The following is a 12,138-nucleotide window of genomic DNA, read 5'->3' on the forward strand; positions in this document are numbered from 1 at the left end:
TCAAGGTAACTGCATAACCCATTGTTCACACAAGAGCATATTAATCCAAGTATTTAGTGACTTTAAATACCTACCTCGCGGTCCCTTAAATAAGCATCGCTATGCTTCACTGTAACTAACAAAGGTATCGACCATGAATTCTGTCATAAATCCTCCTATGATGCGGTCGAGCCAATCATTGATGGCGCGCGTGATCTTATCTTTAGATGCTTCCAATATCCTTACTATCTGCGGTGTCCAAACAATCAGAGTGTCAAGCCTCCACCTTCCTTGGTCATATGCCAACTTCGCAATCCACTCATATAACTCAACCGGGAAGGAACATAAGAAGATTTTGTGTATTTATATGTACTGGTATCTTTCTAACAAGTTTTCTTTCGTTAATAGCATATTCTTGTTTTCTTGCACTGCGAATTCGAGGATCTTTCTATCCAACCAATTTTCGATATCTTTCTTAGTTTGATTCCAATACAACATCACACATCTCATTATGCAAATCCTGGTTCCACCAATGGAACCATTTGTTGGCTTGATGGGCCCTAACCTAGGTTTAACGTTAGGTAGCCAAGAAAATCCCTACACTACTGGCCCTTTCAACATCAGTTTGTGGAGCGTGGACTGACATCTCACATGAAGCAGTATGGGGGGATGCAAGAACCAAGTTTCTGCACCCTGAAATGGTTGTGATGTCAGTTTTCTATCTTAATCCCTGCCTTCATGCAGATCGATAATCCTTTTATGGATTATCAATGTATTTCCTCTTCTGTCTTTCAGAACCTCCACGAAGGTATCCAACTATCCTTTGCGCAACCCTAAACAATGATTCAGGCACTTATGTGCCTCTGTGACTATGTTACTGTCTTGTTCCCTAATTATCTTAGTGGTTAGCCAACTTTATCATGCAATTAAGATTACCCTCGTGTAAACATACATTATTACTTGCGTTCAAATAACAAATAGAAATAGATACATTCACACATCAATTTGACATTATAATGTAAACCCAAAACTTAACATATCATAATCACATGAAATAATCAGAGACAGAAAACACATTGATTCCAAAATACTTCTCTTTATTTATGATTCAAGTTCCCAATATAGAATCTATCTGCCTTGTGCACACAGCTGCAGTGGTCCACACACTCAGTTATGGACTTCCACCCTAGGCCTCTACGCACTCAGATGAAGAGCCTCTTCCCATGCTAAGACTCTCGCTCTTAGCTTACCCAAATTTACCAATGACTCATGAATTCTAACTTCCTTACTGTATTGTACTCTTAGATATTCTAAGACTCCCCTTTTTATACAATCCCATGGTCCTCGGACCATGTGTAGATCTCCAAAACTGACACAACTTACTTAGACTAAGGGCGGAAAACCCTTTTAACTTTAGACATCTTCATGCTCTGCAACCACAAAATGCGAAGACTTTACATTTCTTTACAGGAAATTGGGGCCTTCTACCACAAAACTTGGGTGTTTAACCCCAAAATTGAACACTACGGGACCCATTCCCAACATCAATGATCTTGTTGCATCTTAGTTTTCATTGTATTTGAATATTAAGAGAAAAGAAAAGAAAAATAATTATTTTCATTACATATAGGGCTTTGATTTTGATTGAAATAGTGAAGTTGAGGAGATCGATTGTTGCATCTCTTGTTTTTTGCATTATCGATTGATTTGTTCTTCCCCTACTTATTTAGGCCTTTCATTGTTAAAATGAAAATGAAAAGAGTTATTTTTTTATATTAGTTGCATCATAGGTATGTTCAAGTGACATTGATTTTTGAGCCTTGAAATCGAAACATAATTCAAGGTAAACTCTAAATTCACTCAATTCATCTAAGGAGCATTTGAAACTTATTGACACACATAGAGGTCTAGGCTATAGATATGTTCCTATGTCTTTAAACACAGGAGTTGTCATTAATTGTCAGTGTTACATTCCGTGGATGATATCTCGTTCCACGTATGTCAGGTATATCGTATCATTCTCCACATACCTTTAGGTATATCGAATGATGTTCCCTGTACTCTGAGTATATTAGAACACTCTCATTAAACGATTACACAACAGAAAACACTAATATGAACTATGCTTCCATGTACCTATGGGTATATTTTGGAAGTCAACCATACAATTCAAGCCAACCTTAGGAATCTAAGTCGGCTGCCTTATACACTATGATATATTAAACCCAACATTTAGGGAGATTCCCTACCCATACATAAATCCTTGGTTCACCAAGGTGGTATATCACAGTTCACGGTGACTTGGAAATCCTTATCTGCTTAGTTACCCCTTTGTTTTATTTTTCTTTAATTTCTAAAATAAATTAATTGACCACGGAACAACATCCTCACCATGCTACAACTCCTTAGTGTATCTTAGGTTGAGACTAATGGTGAAAGTTCTTGAGTCTAAAAATCAAGGAAACCCCTTTAACGAGAATCCTATTCCTTTTCCTTCTTTTGGAAATATTGGTGCTCCTTATTTGGAAACATTGTTTCTTCCTGGATTTACCATTGGTTTGTTAGTTTGGATTTTTCCAACCCCTATGCTTCCAAATGTGCAAAATTCTCCTCAACCAAGTACTCCTCCACCTGACCAACATCAACCTCAAGTTGATCATAAAGTGGAACCTTTGCCTTTTTTGCCTATTATTTCTTCATCTTTTTCTTCATCCTCACCCAGTGAAAGTCCTAATTCTAGTAACCAAGAGGCTAAGAAGATGAAGAAAAGGAAAAAGAAGAAGAAGCAAAATAAGAATGGGGCAACTAAACAACCATTGCTACTAATGAAACTAATATGGAGAAACCTTCCAATTATCCCCACAAAGTTAAACTCCCTTGCAAGTTATGTAAGTATGAACACCTTCTTAGAGATTGTCCTAGTATTCCCAAGATATTAGAAGTGTGGTCCACAGGCTCACATTAGCCTTTGTCATTAGCTTCTAAAGACCATTCTAGTGACAAACCATCTCCTAGTGATAGTAAGGTCCATAGGAAAAAGGGTAAAGTTATGTTTCTGTGTAGGTTATGTGAAGGGAATCATCCTATTTACCTTTGTCCTTATATCGATGAAGCCTCAAATGTGTTGGAAATCCTTACATCTTCTCAACCTCATCTTCCGACTAGTTATCGAAAGCTTTCTCCCAATCCTCCACTAGTTGATGAAGCGATTGATAATAATCCATCTCCAGTCAATCCCACTCTTACTAAACATGAATCCCATGAGTCTATTCTTGACCAACCATCGGTTGAGAAAATTGTTGACTCAACTCCACCTTCAGTTGATTATACCTATCCCACAGAGAGTGAACTTCATACTGCTTAGGTTCTACTAGTTTCTTTATATTCCAATGAACTTGGGGGTAATCCTCTTGTTCCCATAGCAAAGGGGAGTAGTTCCCCCATTCCCATAACACAAGGCAAGAGTTCTCCCATTTCCAAAACACCCCCTCCATGTAGTATGGTCACTTCCTTCGATTAGAGTTGACTCAAAGGTTATCGTCTTCCTGCTTACGTGCCATTTGAGATCATAGTATAGGCTTATATTATGGTTGAACCTAACACAATCATAGATGAAGGCATGTCTATTAGTATTTTTTCCTCAACATCTTGAAAAGCTTTAGGTTCTTTGTAGCTTGTTCTCATTATCTAGAATTTGTTGCCTTTTAACGGAGGAACCAATCAACCATTAGGGATCCTTCCTTAATTTCCTATTACTTTGGAAGGAAAGACTTTCTATATCAATGCGAGTGTAGTCCAAGGCCCTTTGGATTTAAATTTACTCCTTGGGCATGACTATGTTTATGACATGGGAGCTCTTGTCTCTTCACTTTGTCATGTGATGTGTTTCCTACATGAAGGAATAATCGTGACCATTAACCAACTTTCGTTCATTGGTCCTAATTTGTTTCCCAATCAATCATCTTCCTTGAATGGTCCTTATATGTAAGTGATATCTCCCCTGCTACATGTTAATTATGTGGCAACCTATTCCATGCTCGTTTCTACTAATGATATAGTAGGTGATGTAGTGCATCATGTACTAGGAGCACTAATGCCCTATCTTTCCCTTGGATGCTTTGATCTATATCCCTTCCAGAACATTGTTCTCCCATATGATGAGATATTCTTAGAAGACATGGTCTATGGGGAGCCATGATTAATATAACCAAAGATCCTGGAGAAGAGTTCCTTTTCTTGTGTCAAGATTGTTAAAAAATGAAACAAGGTCCTTGTAGGAGAGTTCCTTTTCTTGTGTCAATCTCATTAAAAAATGATACAATGTCCTTAAAGAAGAGTTCCTTTTATTTCTTCAATATCGTTAAAAAATGAAACAAGGTCCTTGGAGTAGAGTTCATTTTCTTGTGTTAATCTCATTAAAAAATGAAATAGGGTATATGAGCATAGTTCTTTTCCTATGTCAAACTTGTTAAAAAATTAAACAAATCCCCTTCTAATTCAAGTCTTTGATTAGATCTAGTAAATTCCTAGTCGATTTTTTCACTTGATCTCATAAATTAACCTTCATTCCATCCACATGTTAGTAACCAGTAGTCAGTTAGGTGAATGAAGTGAAGCTTGGCAGGCATGTGCCTAGAATTGAGTCATTATGATGGGGGCATGAAAACTTATTTCAAGCATGGGTTTTCTCTATTTCAAGCTTGTGTTAAAATGAAAGCACTCTCAAGCATTGTTTTTTTCTCATCTTTCAAGCTTGTGAAAAAATGAAACCATATTCAAGTACTCTTAAGAATAGTTTCCCATGTTTAAAGCTTGTGTAAAAATGAAACCATTCTCATTCTATCTCACATGATTTCCATTTTTATTAGTCATTTTCTACCAAATGAATCTTGGTTTTCTCATTCCATCATTACCATATTCTTGGCTGATCATGCTCTTTCACTTGTTTGTTTTAACCTTTCCCAAGGAACCACTGCAATGAGTGGTCTTATTATCCATCCTCTTAACCTTTATATGTTATGAGCAGTTCCATCATGACAAAAAGAAGTTTGTAACCTATTGGTATTTTGGCACAGGTGTGGCCCTATGGTACAGGTGTTGTCCTTGATGGCAACTCACTTTGGTGTCAGACCTCAGTTCAGGCGCTCAGAATGAAGGAAATCTTGTATACGCAGGTTCACCCTGCCGAAGACGCGTATACACGCGGGTTATACGTTCAGAAGTCACGTATGCGTATACACGCACTTTTACGCACAAAAAAGCACGTACATGGTGGGAAACTTATTTTCGGTCCATGGTTTTTAGTCCTTGGAATTTGAACCTATGGTTTTGGACCAAGGTATCCCGTCAGAAGTGTTGACCCCAGGTTTTGGGCCCTTGGTATTGGTTTATTATGGTTTTGAACCGTGGTATTGTGGAAGGCCTAAAACTATAAAAGAGGAAGGAGATCATGTGACAAGGCATCATCTAAATTATTATTGAATATCTGATAATGTTCGAGATTTGAAATATTGGTGATTAGCATTGTGGAGCAGATCTGGATCTGAATGAAGGAGGAACCTTAGCGAAAAGAAGGATAAGTTCTATTGATGGGTCATAATCTCTTGGCTTGAATGATAATATCTTTGCATGATTTTGATCTGTTATATATGGCACATGCATGATCTATAAATCTAATAATCTGGGTTAATCTGAATACTTGAAAGAGTGAATTATGTTTGTAGATCTGTACGCAGGTTCAGTTCAGCTAAGGCGCGTATATACGCAGGTTTAGTGAAGGAAAACAGCGTATACGCAGGTTGTTCCATACGCAGAAGCGTATGCACATAGGTTTCAGGCCATTAAAGTAGCGTATACATTTTGAGTTGTGTTTTTGCTACTTCTGTTTATTGCTGGAGTGTTCTGGGTTCAGTTTTGGTGTGTGGTATTGTTACTGTGATCTGGGTATAGTCGTCAGAGAGGTGTTTATGTTGATTTAGTTTTTGGTGAAAAGGTGATTGGTTGATGCAGAAGTTCTTGATGGTTGATTGATGTTATTTTGGGATCCAATCTGAAAATTTATGAAACGTGGTCCTTGAAAGAAAGAGAAGGTTGTAGCCTTCTGTAGGCCAGCACCTACGTACTAGTATCTTGGCTAGTGCAAGAGCTAAGGGGGTTGTAGCTCCCTTCCAGGAGAAGCTGGAAAAACGAGAGAGAGTTGTAGCTCTCTGCAGGTTGCAGCCTGCGTACTGGTAAAAGGACTGCACCAGTACATTTGTAAAAAGAAGTTTCTAATTGAAGAAAAGGTAGAGACGAATTGCAGCAGGTGGTTTTCACCCACATTGGGTTTCCACCTTATATCTTGTGTTCTTGTGTGCGATTGTCTTTCTGCTCTGCTTTACTGTTTCTGGTTACTGGTTATTTGCTTCTGAATCTCAGATTAACAATCAACATCAGAAAGATAAAGTAAATTTAAAGTTTGCATTGTATACGCAGGTTTTCTTCTGCATTGTTGCGTATATACGCAGGTTTAATTAACTGACGTAGCGTATAGCAGTTGATTTTGAAAAAGAAATATTTTACTTAATAATACTGATTCACCCCCCCTCTCAGTATTATTTCCAACAATTGGTATCAGAGGAGCTCCTTCAGAAGAAGCTTGATCGCTTGAAGGAAGATCATTCATCATGAGCAACTACGAGAGGGAAGCATCAATCAGGCCACCGATTTTTGATGGGACAAACTTCGTTTATTAGAAGGTAAGAGTTACTGCCTATCTTCAATCCCTTGGTACATAAGTCTGGGATATCATAGATACAGGGTATACTTTTCCATCAGCAACTCCTACAGATCCGGATGAAAAGAAGAAATATGAAACAAATGCAAAGGCAGTCAATACTCTATTAGGATGCCTATCTCAATCAGAATTTGTCAAGGTAATGCAGTTTAAATCCGCAAAAGAGATATGGGACAAGATTGTTTTGAGCTATGAAGGAGATGATTAGGTAAAACGAGCAAAACTTCAAACCCTCAGGATTTAGTATGAAAATCTTAGGATGTATAACGATGAAAGTGTGGCTAACTATTTTCTTCGTGTAGATGAGATTGTTAATTGTATGAAGAATTTGGGTGAAGAAATAAAAGAGGCTGTTGTGGTTGAAAAAGTTCTAAGATCTTTGTCCCCTAGGTTTGAATCTAAAGTTTCTACAATAGAAGAAAAAGAGAATCTACAAAGCCTTAAACTGTCACAGCTGCATGGAATTCTAACTGCTTATGAACTGAGGAAAGGAGGTCCATCAGACAGGAGAGAAGCTGCCTTCAAGGCTTCAGGCAAAGGCGAGTACTATGAGTCAGGACACGTGTTAGAAGAAGAAGAAGAATCAAATTTTGTCAGAAATCTTCAACGGGGTACTGGGCGGTTCCGAGGTAAGTTACCTTTCAAATGCTTTGCTTGTGGAAGAGTCGGTCACTATGCTACCAAATGTCCTCACAAGGATAAGATTGACAAAGGGAAGGAACCTGTTAGATGGAACAAGAAACAGAATGCAAATAAGAAAAGCTATTACACTCATGAAGATAGTGATGGACTTTTAAATAGTGGCGAAGATGAACGAGGTAATAAGTATAAACTTTTAATGGCTTTTGAAGATGATGACTACATGGATGCTATAGATGTAGAAGGTTTTTATAAAGAGATATCTAATCTCAAAATTTGCTTAGAAGAGAAAAATGCGATTATTGATTCTCTGCAATGTCAACTGGCTGAAAGGGAAAAACATCTTGAAAATTTGGAATGTGAAATTGTTGGTCTTAGAAAGGAGATTGAGAAAACAAAAGCTATTAATCTTAAATTTGTTAAAGGATCTAAAACTCTGGATGAGATTATCAATGTGCAGCGTTCTCCACTAATTAAGACAGGTCTGGGATATAATGAAGAAACATCTCAAGCATCCACCTCCAAAAGTTATCTTGATGCAGCAAGGAGGAGCGAGCAAAGGCCTAATAGAAATCATCAGGTATATCAAGGACAGTTTACCTCAAGAACAAACAAAGACTATCAAGAAAATCAGGGGCAAGCTACCTTAAGGACAAATAGAAGCTACAATCAGCCTCAGGTAAAATCTTCCCAATTTGCCTCAAGAATGGATGTCAGTAGAAACTACAATCGGTTGGATGATAGATTTAATAATCGCAGGAGTTTCTTCAATGGCCAATGCTTCTCTTGCCATAACTTTGGTCACAAAGCAGCCCAATGTGTTGCCTATAAGACAATCGTGACTAGAGAAGCTAAAAAACAAAGGAATATGACTGGGATCACGAAAAGGACTTATAACAACTTTTCAGCCCTTGAAAATGAAGTTGAATGTTCTATTTGTAATAACCTTGGTCATTAAGATTCTGAATGCAGGAGCAGGTTTTGGAAGACAACTCAGAAGGAACAAACCTCAAGTGCCAGAACATGGAGAATGAAGGAACCACAACTAGAAAGATGTGGGATAGCCTTTTATGCAGAAGGACAAGAAAATCTATGGTATATCGACAGCGGATATTCAAAGCATATGACAGGTGATAAAGAAAAACTTGAATCATATACTGCATTAGAAAAGGGAAAGAAGGTTTCTTTTGGAAATGATACCCCTGCAGCCATAAAAGGAAAAGGCACTGCTCAGTTGAAAGAAAGGGTCAAGGCTGGAAATGTTTTGTATGTTGATGGCTTGAAGCATAATCTACTGAGTGTTAGTCAGATGTGCGATCAAGGAACCGAGGTAATATTTCGATCAACTGGATGTAGTGTTCGTGACCTTGATACAGGAGAAACAGTGATCAAAGGCAGAAGAACTCCAAATAATCTATACATATTTGAAGAAGGACAACAACAATGCTATTTAAGCAAGGATGATGAACACTGGTTATGGCACCAGAGGTTGGAGCATCTAAGCTTTTCACAAATAAGGAAAGCATGCAAATACCAGGAAGTTCGTGGTCTTCTAGACATCAAAATTCTAGACAACACCATATTCAAATCATGTCAGTTTGGTAAGAAAACCAGAACTAACTTTCTTGAGAAGGAAGGATCAGCTAGCAGGCCTCTTGAGCTAGTCCACATAGATGTATGTGGTCCATTTAGGACAAGGTCACCTCGAGGAGAAGAATACCTTATATTATTCATTGACGACTTCTCCAGGTTTGTTTGGTTAGGACTTATGAAGCACAAAGACGAAGCATTCGAAAAATTCAAATCCTTCAAAGCCTTGGCTGAAAATGAATCAGATTACAAAATTAAGTGCCTCAGGTCCGACAGAGGTGGGGAATTTACCTCAAATGAATTTTTTGATTTCTGTGAAGAACATGGAATAAGAAGGGAATTCTCTACAGCTAGGACTCCTCAACAAAATGGAGTGGCAGAAAGGATGAACAGAACAGTCCAACAAATGGCTCATGCTATGCTTGATGAGTCTGGAACTCCGGCAACCTTCTGGGGTGAAGCTGCATATGCTGCGGTTGTTATTCTCAACAAAACAAATGTCCGAGTGAACAGCACTCAAACTCCTCATGAGCTCTGGTATGGTGAGACTCCTTCGGTAAAGCATTTCAAAATTTTTGGGAGCAAATGCTATATTAAGAATACTGATGAGCAACTTGGAAAACTTGAACCTATAGCAGATGAAGGCATTCTCCTTGGTTATTCTCCCTACAGCAAAGCATATGAGTGTTACAATAAAAGACTTGGAAGAATTGTTGACAGCATTGATGTAGTGGTTGATGAAAAAGGATACATCCCTAGGCAAGTGAATCATGAAAATATTGATGAGGATGAAGACTACTCTCCAAATCAGACAGATGATGAAGAAGAACCCCAAGAGGCACCAGAGGAACAGATAAGGATAGAAGAAAAGACTCCATCCAGGTACGTTCAGAAGAATCATCCCGAATCTCAAATTTTGGGGCAGAAAGAAGCAAGTATACAAACAAGAAGAACAATAGCAGAAGCTTCAAGCTATTTGGCATTGCTCTCCTCCATTGAACCGCAAAATGTAAAAGAAGCATGCAAAGATGAGTGTTGGGTTAAGGCAATGGATGAAGAGCTTGAGCAGATTGAAAAGAATAACACTTGGGAATTGGTTCCTAGACCAAAAGACAAAAATGTCATAGGAACAAAATGGATCTTCAAAAATAAGTTGAATGAAAATGGGGAAGTGATTAGAAACAAGGCAAGAATTGTTTGTAAAGGGTATGCTCAACAGGAAGGAATAGACTTTGAAGAAACTTTTGCTCCTGTGACGAGACTTGAGGCCATCAGAATGTTCCTTGCTCTCTCTAGCTTCCAGAAGTTCAAAGTATTTCAAATGGACGTAAAATTAGCCTTTCTGAATGGAGACTTAGAAGAAGAAGTGTACATAGAGCAACCAGATGGCTTTATCCTTGGGAATGATCCAAATCTTGTATGTAGACTAAAAAAGGCTCTCTATGGGCTTAAACAAGCTCCAAGGGCTTGGTACTACCGCTTGGACAAATACCTTCATCAACAAGGTTTTTCAAAAGGATCAGCAGATAGAAATCTTTATATAAAAATTGAAAATGACAAATTGCTAATACTTGTTGTGTATGTAGATGATATTATCTTTGGCAGCAACGAAGAAGCTATGAGTCAAAGCTTTGCCTTGGTAATGCAGAAAGAATTCGAAATGTCTTTGATTGGAGAACTGACATACTTTCTTGGATTGCAAATCCAACAAAATGAGGGCGGTATCTTCTTGTCTCAAACCAAGTACCTCAAGCAGATTCTGAAGAAATATGGCATGGAAGATTTGAAACCAGTATGTACCCCTATGGTTACAGGATGCAGTCTCAGTGCAAATGATGAATCAGCAGCAGTACATCAACCAACCTATAGATCGATGATTGGAAGTCTACTTTATTTGACAGGCACACAACCAGACATCATGCATGCAGTGGGAATAGTTGGAAGATTTCAGGAAAATCTAAAGGAAACTCATCTTCAGGCAGTCAAGAGAATCTTCAAGTACCTTCAAGGAACTCAAAACTATGGCTTATGGTATCCTAGAGATACAGATCTCACACTTCATGCTTACACAGATGCGGATTGGGCCGGAAGCGTGGATGACAGGAAGAGCACAAGTGGTGGTGCATTCTTTATGGGTTCCAGATTAGTATCTTGGTTCAGCAAGAAATAGAGCTCGATTACTTTATCTACAGCTGAAGCGGAATATGTGGCTTCTACATCTTGTTGCACTCAACTTCTTTGGATGATGCAAACCTTGTAGGATTTTCAAATCACATGTACTCCACCTGTCTCTATCTTATGTGATAATACAAGTGCAATAAGCATTTCAAAGAATCCTGTCATGCATTCAAAGACCAAGCACATACCTATCAAATATCACTTTCTTCGGGAACAAGTGCTTGAGCAAAAAGTCAAGTTGGAGTATGTTCCTTCTAAGGAACAAATTGCCGATATCCTCACCAAACCTCTGCCTAGGGAAACTTTTGAATATCTCAGACAGAAGCTGGGAGTAGTTGATGCTTCATCCTGCTGTTGAAGCTTGTCTGTATCAAAGTAAAATTGGTGTACACGAATTGGATGAGGGGAATATGCGTACATACGCCGATTTATGCAGGTGCAGTCGCGTATCTGGAGAAAATCAGCAAGGACAGACTCTGGTTGAAGAGAGTCTGATATGGGTCTGTCAGAAACCATGAGGCATGGGTTCAGGGGGAGCAGATAATCTTCTAATAATGCATTGTTGGCATTACCTTAGAAGCTCTTAGTTCTAGTACTCAATATGTTTTTGGTTCATGTAGATCAGCTGCAGAAAGGAGATCAGAAGGAGAACATGGTTGCTGATATATACAGTGATTGTCAGAAGCTGCTGATAGTAGTTATTGGTCATTTGCATAAGTCTTGATATTTCGTCTCTATGTCATGTATATTATTTTATCAAGGTCATGTAACGGCCTATTTTGGTTTCCCCACTATGCCTGGGATGATTGATGTGATTGGTTTTCATATGTAAAATTCTGATGTATCCCCACTTGGTTGGGTGATGGTTGTATGTATTGAGTCTTTTGGTGATAGGAAGGTCTTTTATGATGTATATGGTTCTTCTTGAAGAACGTATTTTTGCAGATCTCGCCTACAGGGGGAGCATGTTCAGCATA

Source organism: Pinus tabuliformis, chromosome 5_1 (assembly GCF_031772625.1).
Source record: "Pinus tabuliformis cultivar Carrire ecotype Pingquan chromosome 5_1, CPIR1, whole genome shotgun sequence".
Lineage (NCBI taxonomy): Eukaryota > Viridiplantae > Streptophyta > Pinopsida > Pinales > Pinaceae > Pinus > Pinus tabuliformis.